General features: G+C 39.0%; 1 long non-coding RNA gene across 2 annotated transcripts; it reads right to left on the bottom strand.

Moving 5' to 3' along the window:
- Nucleotides 1–734: 734 nt before the first annotated feature.
- LOC147913143 (uncharacterized) lies at nucleotides 735–10,991 on the bottom strand. 2 transcript variants are annotated; one of them, XR_015549169.1, is made up of 4 exons: nucleotides 10,725–10,991; nucleotides 7,112–7,234; nucleotides 5,642–5,707; nucleotides 735–1,012 (listed from the first exon to the last, which is right to left on the bottom strand). It is a non-coding gene; the product is annotated as an uncharacterized LOC147913143 (long non-coding RNA). The 2 variants fall into 2 exon arrangements; XR_015549170.1 differs by lacking the exon at nucleotides 10,725–10,991 and adding an exon at nucleotides 10,508–10,529.
- Between the last annotated feature and the right edge of the window lie 398 nt (nucleotides 10,992–11,389).

Raw genomic sequence — 11,389 nt, 5'->3', positions numbered from 1 at the left:
TAAAAAAAGAAATACTCTAGCCTAATAAATGTATTTTGCCATATTGAGATCTGAGCTTAAGAATGCATCCTAGCACTTTCTTTGTAAAAACTCTAGAAGTAGATGAAGTACAATCTGGGTCACTCACAAAACAGTAACTCACAGCAGTTTCTTCAAGTGTCATTGGCATCAGTGAATGTCCCCAGTTCCCTCAATGAGGGCTCTCTCTGGTCAGACACAGCCCTTCTCAGCCTTCACACCACAGAGGCCGGGGCCCTGCCTGCCACAGAGGAATCCTTCCGTGTTCCTACAGCTGCCACAAAGGCCACAACAAGGAATTTCCCCATGGCAAGACAACCCATCATTATTCAGTCTACCCAAATGTAAGAACTCGGTGAAAGAACTGGATGTCACCCTTCTTGACTTAAATCAAATGTTCAAACACATAACAAATGCTCTGCCAGTTAGGGAGATTTTTTCTTGTATCGGAGTTGAGCTAATAGATTTGTCTGACGAGAAAACGTTCTAATCCAGAGAGACTAATATAGAGAATTAAAATTTATATACGGATACCTTTCAAGTTTTTTTTCTCCAAAAAATATAACAGAGTCATGTTAGAAAGCGATTTTAAACTTACTCTAATAATATCAGATTGCCAGAAGAATTGCTATGATGGAGAAAGCGATGTTTTTTTGAACCCTTATTTTCAGGTATAAACATTCATTCAATCCAATAAAGACATTTTAGAAAAAAAGTCAACATATAAAATTGATTTTATTTTTTCTATACTTTAATTAAAACAAAAGATGTTTAGTGATCCTCTACAGTACTAAGCATTTCAAATAAAATTGGTGATCAAGAAAAACATAACCTTTTTTTGCACGACAACTGAGGATTTTAATTGGAAAAATACTGCAGTCTATAAATAGGAACATCCAAAACATATTTAAACCACTTGAGCACTTGATTTTTCCATGTCCTTTGCATCTAGATTGCACAGACCACAGGAAATTTCAAAGACCGATAGCTGAATCTAAAAGAAAAAAAAAATTCCATTTAGTTGTCATGATCACTGTCACTATCAATCCCTAATATCTTATACTTCACCGACCACAGTTAACTTTGCCATGCTGCTTTATGCTTGGGAGAAGACAAATCACTAATCAATTATGTACACTCATTAAAAATGCTACCTTTAGGAGGCATTTTAATAACTTAGTAATAGGGGTGAATATTTCCTCTAACTGCTTATTTTAAAACATTTTCGATAACACATTAGCCAGGACACACTGAACATTTGTAAACACTTAAAGCTACAGTCTCCATAAACTGTCGAATTGCCCCCCAAAAGTGGTGGTCCAATTCTGCAACTGGTTGAGGTCATATGGAAAATAGAATTATATGCTAATTTGTTCCTATATTAAGTTATCATTGAAGGTCAGACCAAACACAGTAAAATGAATTCTGGAAAAAAAATTAACTAAGTAGATCGGTATGTACCGTATCAAAGTAAACTGTTTATCTTAATAGATACAAATACAAGAAAGATTTGTAAAATGAGGGCATTTTTTCCTTTTCAAAAAATAAATGTTTTAACCAACCCCAGGCAATAACTTGCATGATTTAAAAACACTTTATATAAATAGTTTTTCCCTAAAAGAGAACAAGGGCAGGGGATTTTTTTCAAGGGGAGAAAAGAAATGGAGAAAGGACTAGTATTCAAAAGAGAATAATTTCCCCAGAAAAAGCTTTACTTTTTCTACATATTTATTAAATTTAAGTCACACAAATAGGTGTACACATGTACTGTAAACTGAACACATAGGATTAAATTAAATGATGGGGTTAAGAGGTGCTGACTATAACACATTGATTATTTTACTCCAAAATAAACTAAACAATACAGATGTTTTCCTTGACATAGATTTGTCTGAAGAAAATATGTTTTATTTTAAAAAACTACTGAGGGAAAAAAACTATATCCATTTTTCTTTCTGGAAGGCATAGCTAGAGATAAGCCTTATCCTTAGATAAGTTCTATGGACACGACATCAACTTAAAAAACTATAAACTAAATTAATGGTTGAAGAACTTGGGCTACCAGCTTCACATATGATGATGGTGCACCCTCATATTTTTATTTTCAAAGGTCCTTTTACAGAAAAAGGGAAAGAATTTGGGGGAGGGGGTGATAGAGAAATGAAATCTTCCAGTCTTTCAAACCAGGGGACCAGTATTTTATAAAGCATCCAGTTTACTGCAGGACAGAACTAAGATGAGTGACAAAGATCATCTGTGTCACACCCTTAGGCAAATTGTGGGAAAAAAATAAAACAATATTTTTTTGTTCTAGAGTCCATCCTTTTTTCCATTAAAAGATATGTTTATATTTTTCATTTTATTGCAACATTTCCAATGCCATGCTACAAGAGATCTAGCACACACAAAGAGCCATCTGAATTTTCTTTAAATCGTAAGTCATTTTTAATTTCTAAAGGGACTTTACCTATTGCTTTTAATAAGATTTTATTACTTTTAGTTATCATAAAATATGTTAGTTTCCATGAAATATCTGTTTGACAGCTTGTTCAAATACATACTTTTCTGCTATATATTACTGGCATTGTTTACCCTATTTTCTCCTTACCAAGTTAGATATGGAGATACTTATTCAGGCATAAAATCTTCATGCTCCTCGAGGGACTATAAAATAAAGCGATATACTTCTCTACTATCATTCTTGTTTGAAGGACCTTATATATTGTGATCTTAATCCATAAAGAATGGAGAATTACACTAAAAAAGGGGGAAAAGTCTGACAAAAACGAAAACATGCACTGATGCCTAAAATACCAGGACTTAAGTACATTAATCTTCATTCCCATTGAAAGCAATCTCATGTCCAGGGACCGGGAATTATTCTACCATAAAACACGGCACATTAAATACTACAATAACCCATTTGAAATGTCTTAAGATAATTATTATGTCATCTACAAATGATTGTACATATAGTCATATTTTATTATTCATTACCAGAGGTGCTAATGTAAAATATGTTGAAATGGTAAAAATATTAAACTGGTTAAAGATAAGATCAAGCAAATCAGTAGCTATTTAAGACTCCAAATAAGATGTGAAAAAGAATCGATAAAAGCAAGGGCAAAATATTTGGACCCTGGTTATCACAAACAACACTACCATTCCTGATGGCTTGCATATAAAACTCCTTATCTTCACAAGCTAGTTGAAAAGAATGAAAAGATTCTTACAACCAGCTAAAAAGAAAGTCTTCACCATACTCCTTGAAAAAGCTCATTTTCACATTACTCAGGCTTCATTATGCTAAATCAATATTCGTTTAGTCACTGGGGTTATTGACATATTTTAAAATAAAAGTATACCCTTCAGCTACTGCACTCATTACAGGTAATTTGTCTTGTCAGAGAGCAGGGAATATTATCCTAGTCTTTCAGGGGCTGACAGCCCATGGAAATACCTCCCCATGGTTACAACTGTAAATAATTTTAAGGTAAAATATTGAAAAATCAATGACTGTTTCCTGCAATCTGTCACAAACAAATCAATCATAATCTGTACTGCCAGAGAGTATGATTTGAAGGAGATGGGAGCAGATGTAATTCTTGGCTGGAATCTCTCATTTCAAAATCAGTTCACATAATGGTGTCATCATTTAAACACTTAACAGTCAGTGCAACTGTCACTGCAACATCTAGTTGGACAAAACCACAAGGAGGGGGAGGAGGAAATGCCATCACTATTATGTTAACAAACATTTAATTTCAATGGTTGCTGCATTAGTAAATTTCAGCTGAAAACAGTTTTACCTGCCCTCTTTCACGGTCCTAAATTAATCACAGCCGCTTTTCTATGTACTAACGCTTAATAAATTAGCCCATGACTCAAAATTTTACTCTCTAAAGCACATACATCTTTTATTTTACAAGTCCATTATAGAGAATAAAATTTGGAACTAATAAGACATTTGGATTGTAGAATATCTGTAATTCTATCTATAGAACGAAGACAAAAAACAGTATCACAGATGTGAAGACTATACTTTTAAAGTAGGTTTAAAGGTCTCAGTTACCCAGATATTAAATTTTATACTTTCTTTCTATTAACACATATTATATTTCAACTTTGTAAGATTGTAGCATGTTTTAAGATGACCAGCAAGATCTACTCAATTCAAAAATACCCTTGTATTCCATAAACAAGCTATACCATAGACTGATATTTTAAAAGCTGGAGTAATAACCCGAGTATATGAAGTGTAAAAGTTGGTGAAGGTCAGAATATTGAATTGTTCTGCAAATGTAAATGGCTTTCCGAGTAATCACTTTGATATCATCCTTTTTTCTAGGCTACACTTTAATGGCTTCCTCAGATGCTTATAACCTCTACCTAGGCATTAATAAAAGAATTTGAGATTGGTATATTTCCCCTTCTGGTTGTGTTAACCAAAAATATTATCTAATTTAAAGATTAAAGAGCCTTTTTCCTGAAGGTTTTTGTTTTTAAATGTATACTAGCCCTTTTAATGGAAGAAACTGATTTTAGCTACCACGTTGCTTACCATTTCCTAATTGTATCATTAGACACCATGAAGCCCTTTATTGTTCTATTAGTATCACTCCATAGACATGGTTCAGGGAGGAGATATTTTTGTTGACTAGAAAAGTATATCACTTTTCTTAAAAAGGAAAAAAAAATAGATGTAGATACCGGTGCACAATTTAAGCCTGTATAAACATCCTTAGACATAGTAATTGGTCTTTTATAAAAGGGTTTTACTCTGTTTTTAATTTAACCCGCATATGCAATGTGGCAACATAGCATGAGAAGACAAAAGCTTTCCTTCTTGATACAAATTGAACGTAATTTTTGTTCTTTAAGAATCTTAGATTCTTTAACACCGACATGAGGTTTTTGAAAATGAAAGAGCACGTGGGTAAATTATCAAAGATATCGTCCAGAAGAAAACAGTCTTCCATGTGAATCCCTGCAACAGCTGCAAAGTAAGCAGCAAGCCAAGCTAGCGAGAGGAAAGGAAAGTACCCGCAGCCCAGGATTACACAAAAAATGGAGAGGCACCTAAAGCTGTGAACTAGGAAGAGAACCCATGAGTGTGCGCTCCCGGCCTCCAGCGCACGAGAGCAGCCCAGGCTGGGCCCAGCTAACTCCTTGGCAGAGCTCTGGAACCAGTTGTCAACCACCAAGTCTCCCACTCAGAGTCTGGCTGCGGCTGCCAGTAAATCGCCCTGCAGAGAGCGCAATCCCCCAGAGAAGGCACAAAGCCTGGGAGGTAAATGAGGACGGCTAAGCAACGTGCCGAATGCACGCACACCCACCACAGGCTAACACGAAATCTCCTAGACCTGTGCAGGCCACCATCACAGATCTAATTCTCAGAAAGAAGCTATTTTAAGGGTGCTGAGTATGCCTAGATGAGATTTCTCAGCTCTCCCAACACAGCCCACAGCCCTAGGAGAAGCAGCTCAAAACCTCAGCACAGGAAAACCAGATCGTTTTCATACTTCAAATTTAAAGAAATTGCTGTCTACCAGATAAAGCTCTTATGTGTAATAAAGGCTCAGGATTACAGAGGAAAGTATTCTTTTAAAAGAGATAATATTACCTCCCTATCTTCAGAATCTCCTCCTTCCAACAGCCAGTACAGTAGCTCCATTATGAACTGTAGATTCTTAAAAAGAAAAACAGCAATAGTTAGCTTCGTCTTTCCTACCACTTCCTTCTTTCATGGAATTACAATTTAATTACCAATACTTCAATTGATTTTATTCCTGAATGATACATTTCTCAAAAAGCAGACTCGAGCTATTTCCACTAGAAAACATTTAGTAAAACCTTCTCAATTAATCAACCATAATCCATTACTGTTGAAAGGACATGGTTCCTTCATATTCTCAAAAGAGTAAGGAACTCCCACACACACCTATTTTATTTAAAAGGAGAATTAGTTTTAATATATTTGAATACCATTAATATACAGGAAATATGAATCAACAATAAATTTTGGCAGACAACAGATACAAAATTCTACCAATTTGTATACATGTTTAGATTTTTTCCTATATTTATCCTCAGAAGGAAAGGAAAAAATACCAATCCTCTTGTCTTTTAAATTCAACAACTTTACATGTGGTTAAAGAAAAAAAAAACTAACCTTAAAGGCAAACAAAGAGAAATCAGATTGCTCACTGCTTAATATTTTCTTTATATTTATGCTGTATATTTTCTAACTTGCTGTAATCCCTCAGCTCTTGGTCATACATGAAACCTCTTCTCCATAAGACCAACCAGTGATAAGAGAACATAACTGTGTTATTTAAAAACAATTGTACATTACTCCATATTACGTTAGAAATCACTTGAATGCCTTTGAAAGTATTCACAGAGAAGCTGTTGTTCTACTGCAGGCTGTACTAACTAGAGGTGCCTTCTGTAAAATTACTTTTACTTTTTTTTGGTCATACAATCATCTTTTTTACTTAACAAAGTGTTCTCTATCACTGTACCCAGTTCCTTGCTCTCTTCACTAGACAAGGCAAATATTCTGAAAAGTGATGTTTTTCTCATAGCTTTTCTCATCTCACCCTATTTTGATGAGAAGTGACAAGTTTTAGACACACCTGTACACTCTTCGTCATTAAAAGAGTTTGGTACCTATGACTGAAGCTGATATTCCCCCTAAATGTATTCTTAAAAGAACTGGGTAATGAAAATAATCAAAAACTGTAATTTGGTATAAACAGATTATTTCCTTTAAATAACAATTCTATTTTTATAAAATATCATATAACCTGAGTCTTGATTTTTATGAAAAGCACTGAGTTTATAAATTTCACTTCCCAATGATATCATTAAAAATAAATTATCCAGTGTTATTTCCATGAACCAAAAATTTTTCTATTTACTGAACCTTCGTTTAATGCATTAGTAAAATTTTAATAATCCAAGGCCTCAAGTGACATTCTCTACATTCTGTACTTAGTCCCTATTACCAATATAAATACTTTGGTAAAACCAACACTGATGCTATTTTGGGTTTGCTCCACACATAAGCACACCATGTGGAGACACTCACTTGTAGATGAGCCTGGAGATATGCAAGGACAAATTTCAGCCAACACTTAGAGGAACCCCACACTTCAGAAGTGAACTTAGCCGAAAACCTCCAAATGTATTATGGAAGCATCATACTTATCACCTGCACAGAAAATGGAAATGATTCTGTTTAAGAAAACACAGACGACTAGTTAAATACTTTGGGGATATTAGATATGAATATCTAATCTAATTTTCTCCAAGGTATCACTCCATATTACGGCAAATAAACAAATAAAGGCTGTATCAAGGTGTGGAATATCATTAGCCCGAGAAAAGGCTAGAAAAGTGGATTATATAAATGACAACTGCAGGAGAAAATTATATTCCCTTCTCCCGAACAAATGTTAAGTGCATCCTTACTAATAAAGACTTAAACTCAAACTACATTAGAATATACTGGTTTTCAATTTTGAAGCATCTAAGTTAATTTGCCAAGCTAAACTGGTGCTTAGGTGTACTCTAGCTGTAAAAATACTGCAGATTTATGCAGAAATAAGTCACAAGTATCACACTGCAGAGTAACGCTGTGAAAGGAAACCAGAGTCATTACTGAAGGAGAAAAAATAATTCCAATGTTTTATATCTTCTTGAAGCCACATCAGCTGCTATTCTATGAAGAACAATTATTCTCTATAAAACAGCTAACTGATACCAAAAAGATGTTAAAAATACAGGAGCCAACAATGGAGAAGCTGAAGGAAATATAGAAAGATATTGAGATATTAGTATACAAAACAGGCTGTGCTATTTCAGAGTTACAACAGTATTCCAAAATATGATACTGTTTTCATACTCCATTTTAAAGAACATGTTTAATTCACTCAGGATTATACGATTTCATTTACTTGCACATTATCAACAGAAGAACACATAATTTTTTCCTAAGATTTGTATAATGCAAAAATATATTAATAATTATTCGGTGTTATTCATTAAAACAAGATGATAGGTAATTAGTTCATCTTCGTATTTCATTTCTTCTAACGCCGCACATCAATTTGAAAATACTACATGGATAACAGCATAGGGATGCTGATCTTCAATGCCAGAAAAAAATGTTGATGGGGGAGTTGGGGGATAAGTAAAGCAATTATCTCAAAATTAATGCTCGTGTTTTAGTTCCAGCAAACAAATTTAAATAAGTCGTTCTTTGATTTTAGTTTGCCCTGTAATTCTAGCCAGCTAATTATCCTTGGAGTCACGACTGAACTGTGCCTCTACACCTGGCTTCTCTGATCATATGCCTATGGCCTCCTCCACTTTCCATTTCCTCCTTCCACAATGAGTTTTAATATTAAAGAAAAACATTCACACATCTTACATACACACTGATGGACAGCCAGCTTCCAGGAAACCACGAGCTACAAAGAGAGGGGGGAAATCTTAATGCAATACTTATGTTAAAGGGTATTAGGTCCTGGGTAAGCCAAGGGTAATATAACCAACCGCATCCGTCTTGCTATTGTTTTTGCATTCAGAGATTTGAAGTAATGGACAGTAATATTATTTTAGTGGTCACCCAGGTTATGATTCAGATCCTCATACTAAAAAAGGGGCTAAATGCACTATCTTCACTGGCTCGTCAATTCAAATTTATGGAACAATATTTTGGAAGAAATAAAAGAGTTTTCTTCCATTGCTGGAAATAAAAACAAGGCATTCCATAAACAAGGTAGCTAAGTACTTGACGGTATGAAAAAAGAAATTGTTTTAGATCATTAAAACATTCCAGGAGACTGTTTTCCAAAAAAACGAAGTGCCATAAATTTCTCATATATTTACCTTTTTATTATATCCCTGTTTCTGCACATTAAGCATGCCTTCCTCTTAGATTTATTTTGAACACTAACAAACGTTTGCTTAATAATATACTGCTCTATTTCTGCTTTTCTTTCTAAATTAGTAACCATTATTCCACAAAGATAGAGCACAAAGAAAGCCGACAAAGGCATTGTCAAAAAGCCACAAGTAGTATAGTACATGCCAGAACACTTAACATTAAACTATCATTTCTCTCTAAAACTCCCGTTGCCAAAGTGCTTACAAAATCTGGAAGCTCAAAGACAGGTTTCAAGTGTAATTAAATTCTCCAAAAGCAAAACTGTACAAAAATATGCCGCCCTTCTTATGTCACCATTTTATAGACAACATTTTCTCAGGATCTTAATTAAGATAACGATGCACACCTGTGTCAACATTCTCTGGCAAGACAGCCTTATCAATCATAATCCTTTAAGTACACTCCAAAACAGCAAAGCGATATGACAGAAGCAATCTGTTGCCTTTCCTAGTGTGGTGTTGTGTCTCTCCCACAAGAATGATGAGATCTTTAAAATACAGCAGACCTACTTTTATGAGTCTTTAAAGTTTTAACTGTAAACAGTTATTACACTAAATAAACAGGAATAACCTCTTTTGCACTCGATTTAAACAATGACAACCGTACAGCCAAAACTCGAAGAGCAAGCTCTACTGCCATGTCTTGGCAATACAATTATGGATCTTATTTGAAAAGCTTTAAATTTTAAGAGTTGTGCATAACTGGATCCGTGCAGACATGACAAACCAATAAACCCTTAGCAAGTTTTAAAATGGGGATTGTTTAGAGTCCTACGTTGAAAACAACCAGGGCATACGTATTGCTAGTCTAAGTCAAAATGTTCACAAAGATACAAATGCAATAGTAAGCCAAAAAAAAAAAAAACAAAAACCAAAAAACAGAAAAACAACAACAAAAAAAACGAATCATCTTGGTAACCTGGAAGAAGAGAGAAGAGAGCTCGCACCTCTGCTGGGGGAGACAGCAGCTTCGGTGCAAAGAGCCCTGTGAAACTACTGCTCACAAGTAAGCAGGTTCCCACACGGGAAAGCTGATGAATAAAGGGGGTAAAAAGGGGGGAAGAGGGCAACATATCGTCACCACTACCAAGACAAAAAGTTAAAACCTCGTGTTTACCAGCAGAAACGTGAAAACGGAGACAGCCCGCCAGATGCTATCTGAATGCCGGCTGCCTGCTAATGATCAGCCCTTCCCTTGCACGTATTCACACAAGTCTATCTCAGACGCCCGGCGGCCGTGGCCAGCCGAGCAGCAGAGCCATCAATGTGCAAATAAAGCAGGAAATAGAGACATCCTTAAGAAATGAGTCTTAAGTTTGACGCAGAGCGGAGGTGACAACCACAGCAACACAGCCGTAAATGCTACATGCTTCGATATCTCGCAGGGGTCTCTCCACTCCCCGACACCCAAAGGAAGACAGTCCAAGCAAAGGGGTGGGGGAGAGGGGAGGGGGCAGAGCCCAGCGGCCCGGAGCGGCAGGATGATGTAACGAGGACGTCGGCGTGACAGACTCCGAGTCTCGGTGGCACGAACCTCCATGGCTCCGTTTCAGCCACCAGCATCCTGGAGCAGAGCCGAGAGGGTGAAGCCGCCGCGCGTGGCCGGAGGGGACACGCCCACGCGCGCCCGCCCGGGGACCGCGACGCCAGGAGAGGCCCACGCGGCGCCCGGCGGCGTCCGTGCGGTCCCCGGGGGGACGCGCACGCGGCTCGAGGGGCGGGGACCCGGCGGGACGGGGACGCGGGCTCACCTTCCGCGGCGCGGGCGCGCGGGCCGCGGACGCTCCCTCGTGGCTGGCGCGGGGCCCCGGCGGGCGGCGCGCGCGGGCCGCTCCCGACCGTTACCGCGAGGGGCTGCGGCGGCGGGCGGAGCCGGGGGCGGCGCTGCGGCGCGGACGGGCCGCGAGAGGCGGGAGGAAGGAGCCGGGCGGGGACGCTTCGCGGCGCTCCCGCCACCGCCGGGCCCAGGCCGAGCCGGCAGGGCGGCCGCCACCGGCCGGCTCCGCGCCCCCTCCGGCCCGGGCCGTCCGGGCCGCGCCGCCTCGCCTCGCTCTCGGCCGGCTCGCACCCACCTCCGCCCGGCCCTGCCCGCCGCGGCTGCCGCGGGCTTCCCGTCTCCATGACAATAGCGCGCCGACGCCCCGCCCCGCCCCGCCCCCTCGGCGCGTCGACTCGGGGGCAAGGGCCTGACGTCACTGGGGGCGGGGCCACCCGAGGCCAGCGTCCAATTAGAGGTGAAGGCACAGAGGCATAGGGCGGGGCGGACCAAGAGGTTCCCGGCGAATGCCCGCTTGAGGGGCGAAGCCCGGGGGAGCTGGAGGCGGGGAGGCGTCAGCGCGCGTGCGTGAAGTCGCGCTGCCCAGTGAGTGCAAGGGTGCTGGCTGGGTTAGCGTGCGGACGCTGGGGCTCGGGAGGC

Source organism: Ceratotherium simum, chromosome 30, assembly GCF_057802395.1.
Source record: "Ceratotherium simum simum isolate JZ-2026a chromosome 30, ASM5780239v1, whole genome shotgun sequence".
In the NCBI taxonomy this organism is placed as follows: domain Eukaryota; kingdom Metazoa; phylum Chordata; class Mammalia; order Perissodactyla; family Rhinocerotidae; genus Ceratotherium; species Ceratotherium simum.
Note: the sequence above shows the minus strand (reverse complement) of the source record. Positions and strands in the feature narration are given on the sequence as shown.